The 20,649-nt window shown below is 36.5% G+C and overlaps 1 protein-coding gene across 7 annotated transcripts in view; it reads left to right on the forward strand.

Moving 5' to 3' along the window:
• Positions 1 to 20,649, forward strand: part of MC2R (melanocortin 2 receptor) — a 31,617-nt gene that overhangs the window by 252 nt on the left and 10,716 nt on the right. The window contains exons 2-6 of one of the 7 annotated variants that reach the window (XM_072604152.1): positions 4,797 to 4,946; positions 6,631 to 6,720; positions 10,820 to 10,955; positions 13,842 to 13,927; positions 19,527 to 19,668. The gene's annotated coding sequence lies outside the window, so the exon portion shown is untranslated. The remainder of the gene's footprint in view (positions 1 to 4,796; positions 4,947 to 6,630; positions 6,721 to 10,819; positions 10,956 to 13,841; positions 13,928 to 19,526; positions 19,669 to 20,649) is intronic. The other 6 variants (XM_072604151.1, XM_072604157.1, XM_072604153.1 and 3 more) reach the window with 6 other exon arrangements.

Here is a 20,649-nt window from a genome sequence, read left to right on the forward strand (position 1 = left end):
CTTTATCTCTGTCTTGCTCTTCTCTCTCTCTCTCTCTCTCTCTCTCTCTCTCTCTCTCTCTCTCTCTCTCTCTCTCTCTCTCTCTGTATCTCTCTCTCTCTCTCTCTGTCTCTCTCTCTCTCTTTCTCCACATATTTCTTTAGTTTTTATTTTGTTGCTTTTTCTCTATTTTCCTCCAGTTATCACAGCCTACATCAAATACCTCTGACTCCCAGCTCTTACCCCTGATTTTGAGGGTAAAGGAAAAAATTTTATAGTTTTCTCACTCATGAGAAAAGATTGATTTCCTTTGGCCCACACAACTCTTCTGGCATATAAAATATGACTATTGCTATCATGATGATCGGAGCTGTTGACTTTGGTGGAGGAGGCAGGGGAGGGAGGTAATTATTATGCTTATAGAATAAGCATCTGAAAACCCTCCAAGTCAAAAGTTTCATTTCTATTTCTTAACAAAAGTCTTGTATTTTACTTCTGATCACCTTATCTTTCTTGAGACACTTATATGGTTCATTGGCTGGCTTGCAAGAGCAAGAGATGCTACATGAAACTTGATAGAAATCAAGTCACTACATATAGTATTCCAGGTTGTTGACAGCTTTAAATTAGATGTAGATCTAAGCAGCTAACTGCTTTATAATAATCATGCTATGAGATGAGAATGGAGAGGAAAGAGAAGTGTCAATAGGGAGAAATAATGCTCATCTCTCTTCCAGGTTTAGAAAACATACCTTCTCCAAATATGGATCCTCAACTTTCTTTTTTAAGAAAAATATTTCTCCTATTTCATTTTAAGAGAAATAGCTCTCCTATTTCATTCCTATTAAGCTTTAAGATGCCTGGGACAAGGCTGGTAGTAAATTCCCTAAGCAGAGTGGGAGAACTGCCCTCTCTAAACCCCTCTGAGAATTCTGGCAAACCTTGGAGATTGACAGAGAGGTGTAACAGTAATGGCTACCTGGTAGATCAGTGTGCCAAGATGGGAAATCCTACCCTCATACAGACATGTAGTTTTGTTTTGTTTTGTTTCAGAAGCAAGTTTTCCCATCAACAATTTCAGGTTTATTCAGAAGAGATATGTAGTAATATAGAATTATGTATACATGTATGTGGGTGCGTGTATATACAAATAACACTATAATAAATGTTTGTGTTATTACTTGTTTCCTTCATCCTTGTCCCAAAAGAAGGCTAATTTCTGTACCTGTCTTTGACAACATCTAGACATGCCTTCTCCAGGAACTTGCTTCATCAGTTATCCCTTTTCCCTCCTGTATCTTCTGTCTCACCTTCTCCACTCGTCCTTTTTCATTTGCCTATGAACCCAAGTTGCTATTTCTTTCCAGTTTATAGTCAACAGAAAATATACACCATGGGCCCAAACCAAAGAATTTCTGTTAGGCTTGGTGGAATATCATGCAATAATTTCTGTATCAATTTAAATATGTTACAGTGGAAATGGGGAGGATAGAAAAGACTTTGATAGACTTTTCAAAGAAAAAAATCATGAAAGTTTGGCAATTACTGGTTGTGAAGCATGTCTCAGAGATGACCCCAAAGATGCATGCCTTGAAAAATGATGGTACCTTGATAGAGATTTACTTCTTGAAAAACAAAACAGAAAAACAACTTCCAACTAGTGGTAGATTTTTCTAATTCTTTTTAAGAGTCCTATCTGAAAGAAGTTGCTCATGTGAATATAGATTGTACATTCTAACACCAGGAAATTAAGGGATTTTCCAGCTTCCTGGAGATACTGTGCATTATACAGAGGGTGATACTTTTGTCGTCTTTGAGACTAAATATAGTATATGTGAAAGCTGAAGGGAGTGTGGCAGGGGTTGGGGAACTGCACTTGTAATGATCAGTCCACAGCACCAAAGTTCTAACTCAGATGTCTGATTTCTTCCAAATGATGTTCAATCAGAACCTTAGTCCATTTTTTCCCTAATGCTAAGTACTTATGCCTGTACTACACCATAATTCTCTTCCCATCCACGTAATAGCCTCCAATCACCCCAGTTTGGAAAGAACATTCAGCATTTTGTAACTTGCCAGGGTCAGCTCCCTTTATCTCATTTATCTGAAGAAATTACATAAAGGAGTAAATGACGTTGCCGAGGACCCAAGGACATGTCCCCTTCCCAAAAGTAACTTACTTAACATCTCCAGAGATGGGAGAAATTTAAGTTTGCTACATGCTACACATTTTATGGAAATCAGGGACATCAAAGAGAAAAAGGAAAATAATTAGAATGCACAAAAGAAGAAAGGAAGTCAAGGAGAGAGTGCTCTTTTAGAAGAAAAGTCTAATATTTGAGGAAAAATCAAAACTGGAAGAGATCTGAGACCAACTTGTCTAACTTCCTCATTTTATAGAGGAAGATATTGAGACCCGAGGTCACGCTGGCAGTAATAATAATGTTTCTGTTCCGTCATTTTCTGTCAGATCTGACTCTTCATGACCTCATTAGGGGTTTTCATGACAAAGATACTGAAGTTGTTCTCCATTTCCTTCTCCAGCTCATTTCCCAGATGAGAAAAGTGAGGCAAACAGGGTTAGAGGACTTGCCCAGGATCACACAGCTAATAAGTGTCTGAGCCTGGATTTGAACTCAGGGAGATGAACCTTCCTGACTCCAGGTCTACCGCTCTATTCACCGCGCCACCTAGCTTCCCCTAGAATAATCATAGTTTATATTTATATAGCACTTCAAAACTTTCAAAGCACTATACACAAATTATTGATTTAATTGTCACAACAATCCTGTAAGGTAGGAAAGGTAAGTAACCCTGTAAGGTAGATTCCCATTTTCCAGCCTCCACTCTAGGGTCTAAGAGGTGAGTGGCTTCTTCAGAGTCATACAGGCAATGTTACTGCCCTAGTAAGCATCTGAATTCAAGTCTTCCTAACTCCAAGTCTAGTGTTCCACTGTCACCTACTTGCCTGTAAATATCAGAGGAAGAATTTGAACCAAAATCCCTTCTTTCCAGAGCCATGCTTCTTACAATATCACATTACCTCCAGAGTCAATAGGTCTTTCAGATGTTCATCAAAAACATGATCAAAATTTGTCCCACATTTAGTATGACAAACATGTATACATGTATATATATATTACATGTAAACTTGTGATTTCATTCACATAGGGAACTCTTGGTGTGAAAATTCCCTCCACCACAGCTGATGAGCAACTCATCTATAATCTATAACCCTAAAAAGGAGCCTAAGACATTAATTGGTTGACATGTAAAGGTTAAATGACATCTACAGTATACACTACCATACATAAGACAGGACTTGAATCCAAGTCTTTCTGACTTTCACATTAGAATTCATTGAAGGGAAGGAAACAAGCATTTATTAAGTGCCTACTATGTGCCAGGCACCATGCTAAGTCCTCCTTGCTAATATTACTTCATATAATCCTCCCAAAAACCCTGGGAGATAGGGGCTGTCATTATCCCTATTTTATAGTTGAAGAGACTGAAATTAAGTAACTTGCCTAGAGTTACATAACAATGTCTGAAACTAGATTTGAATTTGGGGCCCTTGTGACTTCAGACCCACTGTGCCATGTAGCCACTTGAGAAAACTGAAGATGTTTATTTTGGAGAAGAGAAGACTTAGAGGGGGTGTCATATCTATCTTAAAGTATTAGACAAACTGTCATATGATAATAATAGCATCTAGCACTTAAAGGTTTGCAAAGAGCTTTGTAAATATTATCTCATTTGATCTTCACAATTCTTGGAGGTAAGTGCCATTCTAACTCTCACCTTGCACATAATAGGAATCAAATATGACAATAAATGTAAAGCATTGTACAACTTAAAATACTATATAAAATGTTAGCTATTATTGTGTTCACTTAAAACGCTTATTTTTTGTACACAGAAGGAATTTAATAAATATTTGTTGAACTTAATTCATAAATTAATGCAACAGCTAATATGGACAATAACAATAATTGTTCAACCAGAGCAATAACAGTAGCCTAAGTCAGCTGGACAATGAATTTTAATTTAAACGTGTCTGCTGTAGAAATTGAAACAATTGAGTTTCTAAGAGCTTTAGCAGTTCTTAGCCACACTGAAGTAAATTCCCCCAAAGCTCACTTGACAACAAATATCAGGCCAATTCTGCTCTAGCTGATGCAAAAACTCAGTCTATCAGAGTTCATGGAATGTATGGTGTGTATATATATTTATATATATATATATACACATATATATGTATGTATAAGTGTATATATATGTGTGTGTGTATATATATATAATATATATATGTGTGTATATATATATACATATATACATACATACATATATAGATATATATATATGTGCCATTCTGGATCTAGCTAGAGGATGGTTAGGGAAAATCTAATCAGGTTCAGAGTCAACCAGGGAACTTGAGTTCTTAGCTTACTTTGAGATCTGCTGAGACATTTTATAGCTCACTTGAACATCAAGGCCAGAATCTGATACCCCTGGAGGGCCCCTAATAGATACATAGAATCTTGAGACTAGAAAGAAACCTTGTTCAGCCACTCATCACCTCTTGCCTGGACAATTGCATACCTTTTGATCCAGCAATAGGTCTATATCCCAAAGAGATCACAAAAATGGGAAAAGGACTCACATGTACAAAAATATTTATAGTAGCTCTTTTTGTAGCGACCAAGAATTGGAGACTGAGGGGATGCCCATCAGTTGGGGAATGGCTGAACAAGTTGTGGTATATGATGCTCTTCCATAATGTTGCTCCATAACGTTGTTCCATAAATGATGAGCAGGTGGACTTCAGGGAAACCTGGAAAGACTTGCATGAACTGGTGGTGAATGAAGTGAGCAGAACCAGGAAAACATTGTGCACAGTAATAACAACATAGAGGCTCAGCAAAAAAATTCGAATTCCTCTCCCATCTTGCCTCAGATGACTCGAGGTAAGTCACTTAATTGCTGTCTGCCCCAGTTTCCCTAATTGTAAAGTAGGTATAAAAAAATAGCACCTACCTCCCAGGGTTGTTGTGCGGATCAAATAAGAAAATATTTATAAAGCTCTTTGCAAATTTTAAAGTGTTATATAAATGCCAGCTATTGTCACCATCACCATCGTCATCATTATTACATCACAGTTTGTCTAATACTTGAAGACATCTAGTTACCTCTAGAAGTCTTCTGTTCTCCAAAATAAATCTAGACAGCTGGATGGCACAGTAGATAGAGAGAGCACTGGACCTGAAATCAAGAAAACTCGAGTTCAGATCCATCCTCAGACACTTACCAGTTGTGTGATCCTGGGTAAGTAACTAACCTTTGTCTGCCTCAGTCTCCTCAAGTGTCAAATGAGCTATAATAATAATAATATGCAAAATGCACCTGCCTTACAATGTTATTATATCACATGAAGCAATATTTTTTCCCATGATTTTTCTTTTTTTTAATTTTATTTTATTATTATTTTTTAATGTTTTACAATCACTGCCATAAAATTAAGATTTTATCCCCCCCACACCTACCCCCCACTACCCCCCTCCCTCCCCACAACCTCTCACAATTCTGTATAGATTCTACATATACTTTCCATGAAGCAGTATTTACAAAAAAACACTTAACATCATGCCTGGCACAGAGTAGACAGTCAATAAATGCTTGTTCCTTTCATTTCCCTTCAACAAATCCTAATATGGAATTTTTTTTAATACCTCACCATCCATGTGAGCATATTTCTCTATGTACTCCAATTTGTATATATCTTTCCCAAAATGTAAGACTCAAAATTAACTCTAGATGCAGCTTACCAGAATTTATTGTATAATACAAATATAACCTTCCTCATCTGGATACTATGGCTTCCAATCCAACCTAGGATTGCAGTAGGTTTTTGACTTCCATGTAATGCAAGTGACACATATTGGAACTCTGAATATTTTCATATGAACTATTATCTAGCAACATCTTCTCCAGTTTCTTTTAACCTAAAACTCAGTTGTAGAACTTTACCCTTATTCCCAATAAATTTTGTCTTATCCAATTCAGTCCATTATTCTAACCTACTGAGATATATCTGAATCCCATCTCTTTTATCCAATTCATCTTTATATCACGTACAAATTTAACAAGCTTGTCTTCTGTAGCTTTATCTGAATCATTGATAAACATGCTGAACTTTATGAAGCCAAAGACAGGATGCTCCGACAGAGACAACCTTCCAAGTTGGATTGGATCAACTTGGATTTTCATCCAACTAATTCATACATTCACATCCGTCCCATATCTCTCTATTTTGAACACAAGATTAGCACGAGTGAGAAAAATAACCCAAATACTTTGCTGAAATCTTGGTGTATAGTGTCTACGTTTCTCCTAATTTATCAATCTAGTTACACTAACAAAAAAGTACTTAGTAGGCAATTACTGACAACAATATCTTTTGTTCTCCCTGCTCTGGAGCACTCTGGTCCTGTAGCTTGAGGAGTGATTTTCTTATGGCTTAATAGAAAAGGAGCATGCAGCTGTATTCAATATCCAGTGAGTGGGTGGAATATTTCTGTTGCCCAGTAGATGTCACCCTCCTTGAGCCACGGACTAACTACTCTAGAACTTCTCTTTCGTTCATTTTTTCAGTTATGTCCAACTCTTCATCACCATATTTGGAGTTTTCTTGGCCAAGATCCTAGAGTGACTTGCCATTTCCTTCTCCAGATCATTTTATAGGTAAGGAACTAAGTGACTTGTCCAGAGTCACACAGCTAATAAGTGTCTGGTGATGAATTTGAAATTATGGTGGGTCTTCCTGATTCCAGTCTGACTGAGTCATCTAGTTGACCCTAGAATTTCTCTAGTGAATTAATAAAATAATTTTTCTAAAAGATTGAACTGACCACTGACCACTAATGGGGACTTAAACTGCAGAAGGTAAGACTGCTCCCTATCCTCTTCCACCAATCCTGCAGCTTGAAGAATTGTTAGTGTTACTGTTCGTAAGGACTAGAATTTAAGCAAAGAATGAAATGAAACATTATTTAAAATAATAAAATATGAAATCTGTATTCTGTACCAAGATTATAATCTCCACATCATCTGTTTGGGCTTTCCTCCTTTACATCAATTCCTTAGTACTCAGATTATTTAATTCACTAGGATCACAAGGTTATTCAACATAGCAAAAAGGAAAAGAAATTGCTCAAATATCCTGTCTGCCTTTGTTGAACTCCTTCTATTTGTCCTCTAGATCTTCAAGAGGTTATGGGGAAAATTTCCATATTGTCTATATCTATAGACCATGGAAAAGAACTGGGGAAGTAAATGTGTGCCCAGGATTCATAATTCAACAAAAAACTGCTAGAAAAACTAGAAAGCAGTCCAACAGAAATTAAGTATAGACAAACATCTCATAACATGTAGCAAGATAAGCTGTAAATGGATAATGATTAAAACATAAAAGATAACTTCACAAACAAATTAAAGATGTAAAAAAATACATTTCATTAATTTCTGTATGTGGATATGGGAATAGTTCACGAGCAATCAAAGAATAAAGAGGATTGCAGAATATAACATGAACATTTTAAACTACACAAAATAAAAACAATTGTATAAACAAACTAATACAGCTAAGATTAGGAGGGAAGCTATTAAATAGGGAAAAAATCTTTGCAACAAGATTCTCTGATAATGGGCTCATTTATAAGATAGATTATATATAAAGAACTTACTGAAATTTATAAACTAAGAGTCTTTTCCCAATAGATAAATGATCAATGGACAGGAGATGGCAGTTTCCTAAGGATGAAATCCAAGCTAACAACAACCAAATTAAATGTACCAAATCATTAAAAGGATAGCAATACTAAAGTTCCTTACACCCATGCATCAGGTGAACGAAGGCAATGAAAAAAATAAAAATGAAAATTGTTAGAAAAGCTGTAGGAAAAGCACAGTAATGCACTGTTGATAGAGCTGTGTGGATTGGTATAGTTTTTCAGGAGGTCAATCTATAAATATGCCTTAAAAATCCCTACTTATAGACTTTATAGTCTTGCCTACCAATAGTGTACTAATGTGAAACCCGCTAGAAAACATTTCTGAGCAAGAAGGCACTGATTCCCACCCCAACAGACTCCTCTGTCACTGCCACAGTACAGATGGTGAAGGTACTACAACCTTCCCATCTTTCTTATGTAAGAGTTTGCTTTATACATTGGACTTTTCAGAAAGACCACTTAAAACTCTGTCAATCACTAAGTGTCAACTCCAGTAGAAATGAAAAGTTGAAATGATTCAACATTCCCCTGACCACAATATTTTAAATTTTTTTGTGACTCATCTATGGTACAGCTGAGATTCCCAGATGATCTGGCTCCAAAGTTTCTCACTTCATAGTTTCCCAAAGTGAGGATTGCTTATGCAATATTGATATACTCCCAAATCAAAAGCCTCCAATTTCCTTTCTACTGCAGTTACTAAATGTTCACTGAAGGTTCCCACTTTGATTTTCTATTCATCACTCCACCTAGAGGAATATCTTCCATTCTCAGAGTTCTCCTGAATTAGAAGAGTCATAGTTTATAAAATTCCATCCACTTCCATGAATATGAATGAGCTTTTGAAGGTCAAAGACTTTCACTTTTGTCTTTCTATGCCTAGTACCTACCGGAATTGTTGAAATCAACTTCTTCCTTACTTTCTCCTTTTGTCTGCGCATTTAGTGTCTTCTAGAAGTAGGCTGTGATAACACATATTCAGCAAATAGCTGCCAGTATCTAAAACACAATGTATTAGTGCCTTTAATCATTTATGGAATAGTTCAAGCACACTATTAGCCTTTTTCCATCACAGTCTGTTGAGGCTACGTTCAATCAAGCAGCAAGCATTTTATTATGCTGCTATGTGCCTATTATGTGGCTTGTGGGGCCATTAGATGGTACAATAGATAGACATCCTGGCCTAGGGTCAAGATGACTTCTCTTCATGATCTGGTCTCAAATACTGTGTGACCCTGGGCAAGTCACTTAATGCTGTTTGCCTCAGTTTCCTCATCTGTAAAATGAGCTGGAGAAGGAAAGGTAAGTCACTCCAGTACCCTTGCCACAAAAACCCTAAGTGGGGCCATGAAGAATCGAATATGACTGAAACAATTCAATACATCTGCTTAGCATGGAGTTGTGTTGAAATTCCAAACAAGGGGTAGCTAGGTGGTGCACTGGATAGAGCACCAACCCCGAAGTCAGGAAGATGTAAGTTACCCTGGAGCCCTGAACCAGTCATTTAACCTGGATTGCCTCAAAAAAGAAAGAAAGATTATAAAAACAGAACCGCCATTTTAGGAAGAGTCTAAACCAGGCATCTCTCCTTCTTGGAACATCCCCACCATGCACTGGCATGAGCACTTCTGCTTTTTTCTCTCACCCTTCTTTCTGCGTACCTTTGCAAATGTCTCTTCTCCTTCCCTGCAAACACAATGTCCAACATATAGCAAATTCCTAAATGTTCATTGACTAACAGTAGCCCCTGCCCTCTAGGAGTTTGTAGTCTCTACAGCAGCTATACATAGAGGTAGATACAAAAATATATACAAAGTAAACAAAGTTTCAGAGAGCTACTTAGCAAACTATAAACTGCCAAGACTTGTTTCAATAGAATTTCCTCATCAAGAGTTCCCTACTACACCAATAAAATCTGCAGGATCTGTCCAACAAAAATAAGGTAATTGTTAGAAGAAGGCCAAAGCTGCTAGAGAGGTCAGTAAAGATCTTATTCTAAGAGAAATCTCTTACACGAATGTAATAGGCAAAGGTGAGGACAGAAGAGGGGATGATAGTGTGTAGAAAGGCACAGAGACAAGAGATGGAATGTCACTTATGCGGATTAGGAAGTGGGCCAGCTTGGCTACACTCTAGAGTGTGTGAAGTAATTTATAAGAAGTCTTGCAAGGTAAACTGGAGTCAGAACATAAAGAACTTTAAACACCAAGCAGAGGAATTTGTATCTGAATCAAGAAGCAATAGGAAGCCACTAGAGTTTATCAAAGCAAGGAATTGACGTGATCAGACCTGTGTTTTAGAAATATCACAGTGGCAGCTGTGTCAAGTTGAATTGGAGAAGAAAGAGTCTTAAGGCACGGTGACCAAATTAGATGTTATTGCAATAGTCTAGCTGAGAGGAGCAAGGGCCTAAATGGTAGGTTTGTGAGTAGAGATATGGATATTGATGAGAAAGAGGTAATGTAGGAAAAATCAACAACACTCGGGTACCCAAAATGGTTACATGACGCAGCTCCCTAGTCTTGGGGTTCAGTGAAGAAGATCAGTAAGAAAGGCAAGCTCAGAAAACTTTAGAAGGGAAGAGAAGGCACAATCTACAGGATATGGTTGTACAATCAATCACAAGGAAATATCTCTCACTGTGTCTCCAGATAGAAAACAAAGTTTGGCTTGGTTTGGCTTGGTTTTCATTTTCCTCCTTCAATTTCAATTTCTTTACCCTGCCCTGGTTCACGATGAAACAGTCTTACTTTAAGTGATCATTTTTTTTCTTCCTCTTTCCATTTTCTGCTTTCGCAAAGGAGATACATAATGTTTTGTTTTCTAGCAAACTTCCTTTCTATCTTCCCAGGGGCCCAGCATACTCACTAGAAATGCAAATGGTGAAATGAAAGGTAGAAAAAAAACATTCTTCCCCACCCATCTAAACTTTCAGAGTTCTCTTTCATCAGGTTTGCAAAATCTGAAACTTATGGGTTGAATAGTTTTATAAAATGGAGAACTCGAAGGGAACTTTTAAATCATTTAGTCCAGCCCTTTGCATATTGCAGAGAGGAAAACTGAGGCCCAGAAAGGGAAAATGGCCTATCCAAGACTTAATATTGAGTGCCAGTCATTACACCGCATTTCTTTCTGGCTCTAGCAATGGAATTGAAGGTGTTTCCTGGGCAGAGTGAGCATCCTGAGGTAAGCTCTGCAAGAATAGTACTGTTTTGTTTTTGCATCCTCAATGCTTACAATAAGGATTGATCCACAGTAGATACGTCATCAGTGTTTCATGAACTGAATTTTGCATGATGTTTTTCTTCTTAAGAGCAGAATAGACTAAAGATACAAATAATCACACACACACACACACACACTTCATCAATTTGGCAAACTGAGATTTTTTTTAACATTAGATTTTCTTGCAAAATCAAATTTTACTACTAAAATAATAAATCTATGAATCTGTAGAACACACAGGGAAAAAATGAGAGGGGGGAAGAGGGAAGAACTTTTTAGCTCATCTATCCCAATCCCTTCATTTTTATACATAAAAGCATTTCAGAAAGGTTAAGGTGCTCACAATCACACAGTACAAAGGCAAGTCCAGAATCAGGTCATCTGGCTTCCAACCTGAAAACTGTCTTTCAAATCAATAACAGAACAATTCAGGTGACAGTCTCTATTCCAAATGAAGAATATTTGATATAAAATATGAAATATAACATATCAAATCTGGATTGAATGAAAAACATGAGTAAAGGTAAAGGTAAAGAGATGCAAAGCATACATGTAGTGCAGTATGGCTTACTTATTTTTAATGAATGATGCCAGTATCCTACTAAATCATTTAGAAAAAGTCAACTTTCTCTTCCCTTATGCCTTTACTCCCACTTCCATCAACTCCCAAATAGCAAATAACTAAAAACCTGTGAGTACATTGTAGGATATTTGTTCTATTTCCACAGACACAGAGGCAGGAAAAGAGGTTAACAATATAACTATGTCAAGGTAAAAGAACATTTTCAAAACCAAAAAGAGCTAAGTGATAGCAATTTATCCTTGGTGATGGATGATAGAGGATCTGATCCCAGCAGCCAGAAAGGGAAAAAAGAGCTGGCTTACAAAACTCCCTAGGATCCCAAGGATATGCTTTAATAATTTACCTTTTGCAGCACACAAATGGCACCCTAGAGGTCTAAAAGAATTAATATCAATCCAAAGAGAGCACTGGAAAAATTGAGCATATTATTTCTAAATTGTGGTATGTGTTTCCTGAATGTTATTGATCTTTGACTAGCTTGAATCATGTATAGAGTGCTTTTAAAAGCTCACAGGTATTATGTTATTTTATAATTCTTCACTTGCTGATCTCCCTGACTAAAGATGATGAAGTGTCACATATAAAAATGTATCTATTCACTGACAAAAAATGGAATTTCCAATCTCATTTCTCACAAATTTCATATGCACATAATAAGGAAGTCCTCTTAAATATATAACCTGTTTATATAAACAAATTACTGACTTTTGGGTCTTAAAGTCTGGGTATATTTAAGAATAATTAATCAATCTATGAACACTTATTGAACACCTACAATGCAGAACACATTGAGCAGTATACAAAGCAGAGGATGTAAGACATTGTCTCTGCTGTAATCTAAGAGGGACCACACAGACACATGAAAAACCAAAGTAGTATATGGTAACTTTAAAACAACAAGTTGAGAGAGTGGATATTCAATTGTGCCTCCATGGAAAACATCCTACCTTACAAGGGGGAAAAGTTGAATGTCTGAGAGTATTTAGCATCCCAGGGTGAGGGGGGGAGGGTAGGACATGGACCCCAAAATCAGAAGACATGGCCAATAGGAAAGAGACCGATCCAAGAAGTGTAAGGAGTTTGGACTGCACAATCCAGAAGAGAAGGTAATTTCTACTATGGGACATGTCGTCAAACTACATTATTTCCCTCGTTGATACTTCTAAGAGTGAAGTAAGATTGAAAAAAAAAGGGACCATTGAGCAAGATCTATAAAGGCAGTAACATACATAGTGGCTAAATGAGGAAGCTCAAACATGTTACTTCAGGAACAAAACATGAGCAAAAAATTAAATAAGAAATAATTAAATATATAGACCACAAATCAAAGTATAAACTTTCCAGATAGACTTACAGAGAATTAAGAGAACAAAAAAGGGAAGAATCGTTTGAACCAATCACTTAACAGAGGAGGAAAGAAAGGAAAAAATATAACTTTTTAAAAAATGAAACCATTAATCTAAAGTAAAGCTTCCAAATGCGAAAAAGTTGACCAAAGGGAGCAGTGGGTAAAAAAGAGAAAAGAGATACAACAAAGCAGTTCAATCAAAGTTAATCAAAGGGACAATGTTGGTTGTTGTCCTTCATTCTCAAAGAGGATCAAAATGATGTCACCATGATAAAGTGAAGTTTCAATGTGTCCAACTGTGGCTGATCAGACCAATATGAGCTCGGAATGCTCTACCACAGATTGGGCACAGAGAGTCTATGTGAACATTTGGGGTGGATACTTCAAATACACACATCCTACATTTCCTTAGTGCTGTTTCAATTCTACTTTACTCACAGAGCAGAGCACACCCTTTCTGATGTGGGCACGCCATGCTGAGAGGTCCTGTGCCAGTGTCTCCCATGTTGCACAATCAAATCCAAAGTTCTGGAGAGTGCCCTTGTATCTCTTCATCTGACCACCATGTGATTGCCTGCCCCATGCAAGTTCTCCATAAAATAGTCTTTTTGGCAAGCATACATTTGGCATTCTAACAACATTGCCAGCCCATCAGAGTTGTGCTCTCTGAAGCATACTTTGAATGCCTGGCACTTTAGTTCAAGCAAGGACCTCAGTGTCTGTTACCTTATACTGCCAGGTGATTTTTAGAATATTCCTAACACAGTTCAAATGGAAGTAATTCAGTTTCCTGGCATGGAGTTGGTAGACTGACCATGTTTCACAGGCATGCAACAATGAGGTCAGCCCAATGAGTCTTTTGACCTTCAGTTAGGTAGTCAATCTAATACCTCTTCTCTCCCATACCTTTCTTCAGAGTCTCACAAATGCTGAGCTAGCTCTGGCATTGAATGCATCAACCTCATTGTCAATGTGTACGTCCCTGGAAAGTACACTGCCAAGGTAAGTGAACTTATCCACAGCATTCAAAACTTCTCCATTTGTTGCAACTTATGGTTCCATGTATGGATGGTGTGGTGGTGGTTGTGTTTTCTTGTTGTTAATTATTAGGCCAAAATTAGCACAGGCAGCAGAGAATTAATCCATACTTTGTTGCATCTCCGCTTCAGAGACTGCATTGAGTGCACAATCATCTGCAAACAGAAAATCATGCACTCCCTCCTCTTTGGTCTTGGCTTGTAGCCTTTTCAAATTGAAGAAGGGACAATGTACCAACTTAAAAGAGGAAGAAGAATTTTTAAAAATCTTTTTGAAACTATTGGATATGAGTGAGACTTTCCTGGAGAAAGTATCTCAACCTCTTTGAGACTCAATTTCTAATCAGTATAATAACACTTCCAATTCCCTGCCTCATGAGGTTACTGTGAAGAAAGCACTTTGTAAATTTGTAAATGAAAATGTCAGTTACTATCACCATCGTTTCATATCACATTATTATCATTATTAGAGCCTACTACAGGGGTTCTGATGGGAGAAAGATCATTTTGGACTGGGTCATTAAGGAAGATTTCAAGAAGTAGGCCTTGAAGGATGGATGGATAGAATTCAGAGAGAGGAGAAGAAGGGTAAGGACTTTCTAGGAGGAAGATAAAGCATTAAAAAAGGCAAAGAGGAAGTAATGCAAAGGAGAGATTTTGTGTATAGGTATACTGGGAGGTATGGTTGTGAAAATATGTAGTAAATGGTCTTGAATGCTATGTTAGAGAATTTTAACTCTCTTCTAAAGGAAAATGAGCAGCCACTGAAGTATTCTGAGCAGCAAGCATCAATATTTAGATGAGGAAATAAGTATTTTAGGAAAGTTCTTCTGGCAATTGTTTGCAAGATACATTGGAATAGGAGTTAGCAGGATATTGTGTCAACAAACAGTTTATTGAAAATTGGGTCTTTAAATTGCAATATACTATTCCCATGTCCAACACATCAGCAATTGCAGGTATTCTCTTAACAAAAATTAGGTGATATCAAGGCAGGAAATAAAGTGATGACATAATGAAATTCATATTAAGTGACAACATGGTCATCCTGGAATGACCTACCTCAATTTAGAATATAAGAGCCTACCAATTAAATTGATTGTATAGTTATACATAAACTGCATATAGTTATTTTATTTCATAGGACCTACAATTTTTATTGACACTGTTCACATTCACTAATACACAATTTTCCTAATGGACTCTTCCGCTTTCTCCTTTTGCCCTGTCCTTGGCCTATGTATCTGTCATGCACAGGTTCTCCATAAACATTTTCTAAATTGTCCAATGAAAATTAAATTAAAATAACATATCAAGGAAAGAGAGGGGATGGTAAATTTCTTTTTATGCTATTCCCAAATATTCATCTGGTCAGCCTTGGGTTTTTTTTAAACCTAGGACCAGTATTTCTTTTCATGATGACTGCAGATTCTGTGGAAAATACATCAAAATTTCAACTGTCTTCCCCAAAGCCTTGATCTGCTTTCAGATACTTCCTTTAAAAATACCAACTACATACCAACTTCTCAGACTTTGCTTTCATGGAGTCATGATTCCTAGAATATTGTTTATGGGAATTTTATTGTCTTTTTTAAAAAAAAGATGACACAATGATGAATCATTGGGACAAAAAAATGTGAATTTCAAAGCTAGAATGTCACAACAAGAACAGAACTTTCAGAAGATAGACTGTACTTTAGCTAACTCCTACTATGAAAAAATATGGTTCCTCCTTTTTGAAAAACATTAGCTTCCTTCCTCAGGAAATTAAACTGCTTCCTTCGAAGATACTTAAACAAGAGACAAGCATCACATGAATTCACCTCTGTTTTCGTAATTGGATCTTTCATCTTATTTTGGGTTGAATAATAAAATTTGGTGGGTCTATATTTATTTAAGTTTTATATATACATATAAAATGAAACTCAGAGGCAAATATTACATGAAGAACTGTGACCAAGTTCTCTACAACCAAAAATGTCATCCATATGTATACCACATAGTGAACTGAAATGCTAATGATGGGATTGATGATAGTTCTGGCAACTTTTATCTTGAGGGAAAAGAAATAGAGTATTTTTTTTTCAAAAATAATCAGAAATCCTAATTTTCTTTCATTTAATGATAAAAAAGACAACCTCTTAAGACATTCTCAGTAGCATCCCTGATGAAGCCCAGGATAACTTTAATCCTACCAACCATACCTTCATAAACTTATCTTTCATTGGGGTAGTCCTCTGGGACTCTGGGTTTTCCTCCATTCTGTGATGTAATTCTCTTGTTAAAGTTAAATATCAACAGATGGGTTAATATATATAATACACCGCATCATCAATTCAACAAGCTTTAAAATGATAAAAACCTTGCACTAGAGTTCAGTTGAAAGCCTATAAATACACACAGTCATGAGAAATTACATTTCTAACTTTCGAAAATCAATATTTACTCACCTCCAATACCTCCAGCATTACTCAGGCCACTATGGAGGAAATTTCTCAAGGTTTAATTTGCAAAGTCTTGAAAGACACAGATAAATAAAACTGTAGGAATGCCTACTGAATTATGCAAAGTAAAGAAATTAACCTAAAGAATCTTCTCAGAACTATAGCACTGTAATCAACAATATTGACTTCTACAGCTCATTAACCAGATCCCAGAGCTAGGAGCCTGCATCAAATAGAGTTATTGGAAAGGGGAATTAATTTCATTCAATACAAATGAAAGTGTAGCTTCTTTCTCCAAGGAAAAGCATCTCAATTCATGAGTAGTCACCTTTATAATGTGTCCACATACTCAACTCATATTTATGAATGCTTAAAGGCACAAGCTATTGAAGATTTAGGAACATAAAACAAGAAAGAATAAAGTGCTTGCTTCCAAGCAGACAACCACCTATGAATTATGAACAGATTACTTCCCCAATTATGCACATTTTCTTATATTCAAAGGTGACCATTTTTTTGAACTAAAAGTTAGAACACCAAATCTGACAGTAGTTTTTCTAGATTTATTAATTTGTATAAAAATTTATCTTCCTGCCTTGTTTTTCCCCTCATTAGTCCAACTCCTACCTAGCTACCAAACTGTGATATTCCTAAAACACAGGTCTTACTAAGACTCTACCTCCTGGTCAAGAAACACCATTGACTTCCTATTAGCTATGATTTTTTTTTAATCTGTTCACAATATGGCTTTGATTGACCATTCCAGGCTTATTTTACATGTTCCTCTTTACACATTCTCTGGTCTAGCTATGCTGACACACTTGCTATAGTGAATTCCATATCATTTCATCTCACATCATTGTCTTACACCATTGTAAGGCAATCATCTACAATACACTCCTTTCTCACCTGCATTTCTTACAGACTCTAGTTCCCTTCAGGATTCACCTCAATTATTGTCTCTACACAAGACTGATTCTGAAATGTCTAGTTACTAGTAACCTTTATTCACCCTCACCAAATTACGTTGTATTTACCCATCTATGAATATGTTGCTTCAATGTTACAGAATTTGAATTGGAAATTGACCCAGAGGCCATCTAGTTAATGCTGGAGAATAACAAGAATATGTTCTACACTTTATCCAAAGAGACTTAGTCATCTAGTCTTTGCTAGAAGACCTCCAATAAAGGGGATAACAGCTCCATCTAAGGCAATGCATTCCACTTGGTCTAATTCTTAGAAAAGTTATGATGTCATTAAAGCTAAATATTCCTCTCTGTTACATCAACACACTGATTCTCATTCTGCCCACTGGGCCCAGCAGAACAAGTCAAATTCTTCTTTATTTTACATTATAGCCCTTCAAAGAGATAAACTGCTATCTAGCTGTATCTACTCTACTTTATACTTGTGAAATTGGTTTTATAACTCAAGATTTTATGCTATCCATGTTAAATTTATTAAATTTCACCTTATCCAATTTGTTACCAATTCACAGCATTTTGAATTTTCATTGTTTATACAAGATAAGGCTAAGTTCCTTGTGCATACACATCGATCTACTGAGACATCTTTCTTTTTCCCCTCTTCCTAGAATTGTTCTCTTTGTGTATCCAGAATTTCATTCTTAAGAACTTCCTATCCCTCTTTGACTGAATTTCATGCTCTTCAGTAATTATTTGTCAAAAATTTGAAATTATAGCAAAATGTAATGTTTTCTAGAGACAACAGAACAAAATGTTTAAAGACTGTCGTGTAAAATCTAGGACATATATTTACTGTACCTACAGTTCTCCCTTGCAGAGCCTACTCTAAATATTTAATGACCTTTATCACTTTGAAATTTGGATTAAGTGTGATTTCACAATTCATTAATCTAGGGTCCCTTTTTAGATGATCTGAGAGAGGAATGATTAGAAAATCCAATTGATACTCTTTATGCATCAGTCAAGTATTTGTTGAACATACATTGCATCCAAGGCACTGTACTAGGGTGAGGAAGATAAATAAGTCTCCATGGCTTCCCTCAATGAGTTTACAATTTTGGAGGGAAGATAAAGACTTGTATTCAACTTACTATCATATGTGGGAGAATGGGCTAAATGCATGAGGGAGGTACAAAGTGCAAAGTGAAATGCTATATTTGGAGTCAAGTTTTATTTTCATTAGTTAAAAACTTAATTAGAAAGACCAGTTACCCAGGAACATAGTTAATTAGACTATATCTCTAAAGTCACTAAAGACGTCTATCTTGTTAAAAGCTGGATCTTAACTAGTTGATGAAATAGTCTTAAAGTTTTCAGGCAATCAAAATGATAAAGATAAAATATTTTGCATAAGCTGGCCGTTAGCTGATAGATTCTTTGACCATGGTCCTATCTTTTAAAATAATGAGTCTTGATCCCCTTCCAGGTTTCACATACACAGATTATGTTCCAAAGGTGCCTTCAAAAATCAGAATTCTTCATCCCATTCCTTTAACCAAGCATGCTATTATCCCAGATCTTTATACCTGATGGGGAGTAGGGGATAAAGGAAGGAAATTTAAAGAAAGAAAGTGGTAATATAGTGAATTTCTGGAGCAATTGCCACAACTTGCATGGTTTGTGCTCTTTCACTCCATGAGCCTTATCTACCCCATTTGTGTTGGACAATTAATGAGCAAGGAATGGCTTTTACTTTTTACTCTAGTAAAGGAGGAAATCCTTATAACATCCTTATTATTGAAAGATCAACGCGTCTAAGCTCAGTCTTTGCCTTAGGCAAGAAGCAAACTCCAGTGCTGAGAAATTAGACACAGAACACAATTTAATTAATCTTACTTTGAACCAAGATTTGTCTAAAATTTAATCCTGATTAATTCTGCTTTGTTGGCTTTCCATTGAGAAGATGGCTACATTACTACATACACAGTGGTGCTCAATAAAAGCGTGCTGACTGATGACAAAATGACACCAAACAAAATGCTAGCTTGGCAGAGAACAAACTTATACCTCATTAGCCCTTAGTAATCTCCTAGTACAAGGCAAAGTTAGTTTACAAACACACTGATTCTCTCCGTTGAAGAGTAGTTTGGGGATATATTTTCTAAAATGCCTTGTTTATCCTTCGTTTCAGCAATTGTTTCTCCATCTGAAGATACTCTCCTCAAAGTGAGGCTGCTTACTCCCATCATTACAGGCCATACTGAAACCCTGGTATTGATTGTGCTAAAGGAAAACCAAGAATATTTTCAAGAAAAACTGTTCTTTCAAGGAGTGTAAGCATTCAGATTTCATTCAGGGGTGAACTCCCAGAATCTCACACTCACTGCTTTTTGTCCCATAGAAATGAAGGAAGTTAAATCTCTGAGAGGCAAAGAGCCTAATTATTTTTAATTTACCATTATGTATTCTATGAATTATTAACACGCATTTGGTTTGGGGTATTTGTTTCTAAAAAAGGGTAGAGCTATATAGTGGAATAAGACTAGTTTTAGAGTCAAGAAGCATTTCTTTATTCAGGCCAAGGCACCATGGCATAGAATCATGCCAGGCACTGTGCTAAATGCTGGGGACACAAAGAAAGGCAAAAGATAGTCTCTGCCTTAGCTTACAGTCTAAAGGAAGACCTAGTCTTAATTCCTGCCTCTGAAATCTACTATGTGTCCTTGGACAAATCACTTAACTTCTAAGTTCCTCAACCAATTCCCTAGGTCTTATCTACTAAGGAATAGTTTCTTGTGATTACAGCTGAGTATTTGAGCATCAACATCAGTTTTTGCCTCTTCCTGTAGATACACAGTACATAATTCATCACAGAACTGTCATTTTACATACATTCACAAATGTTTTTATAACTCAAAGGAAAAAGCATCAGTATTTCAGACCTCTGCTCTGAGTTTGATTTTTTTCGATTTCTTTTGATTTGCTCTAACTACAGTGGGAATGGGAATGGGAAGAAAAAGTGGAGAATGGAGAACATACTCAATCATCAGACACAGGAAATGGAGACCTGGAACAGGGCAAAGAAAACAATAAGTAGGTTTGCAAATATTGTAGGAGCATAGGACACATTAATGATAGACAAGGGCATTTAAAAAGTAAACTTATGTGAAGTCCTGGGAAGCACAGGGAGGAGGAACAGGAATCAGAGAAGACTTCCTAGAGGACATAGCATTCAAACTGAGTTTAAAAGAGGTTGAGCTTTAAAAGGAACTGAACAAGCAGAACAGAGGGAAGCATTCCAGACATGGAAAAAA

The sequence above is a fragment of the Notamacropus eugenii genome, chromosome 4 (genome assembly GCF_028372415.1).
Source record: "Notamacropus eugenii isolate mMacEug1 chromosome 4, mMacEug1.pri_v2, whole genome shotgun sequence".
In the NCBI taxonomy this organism is placed as follows: Eukaryota; Metazoa; Chordata; class Mammalia; order Diprotodontia; family Macropodidae; genus Notamacropus; species Notamacropus eugenii.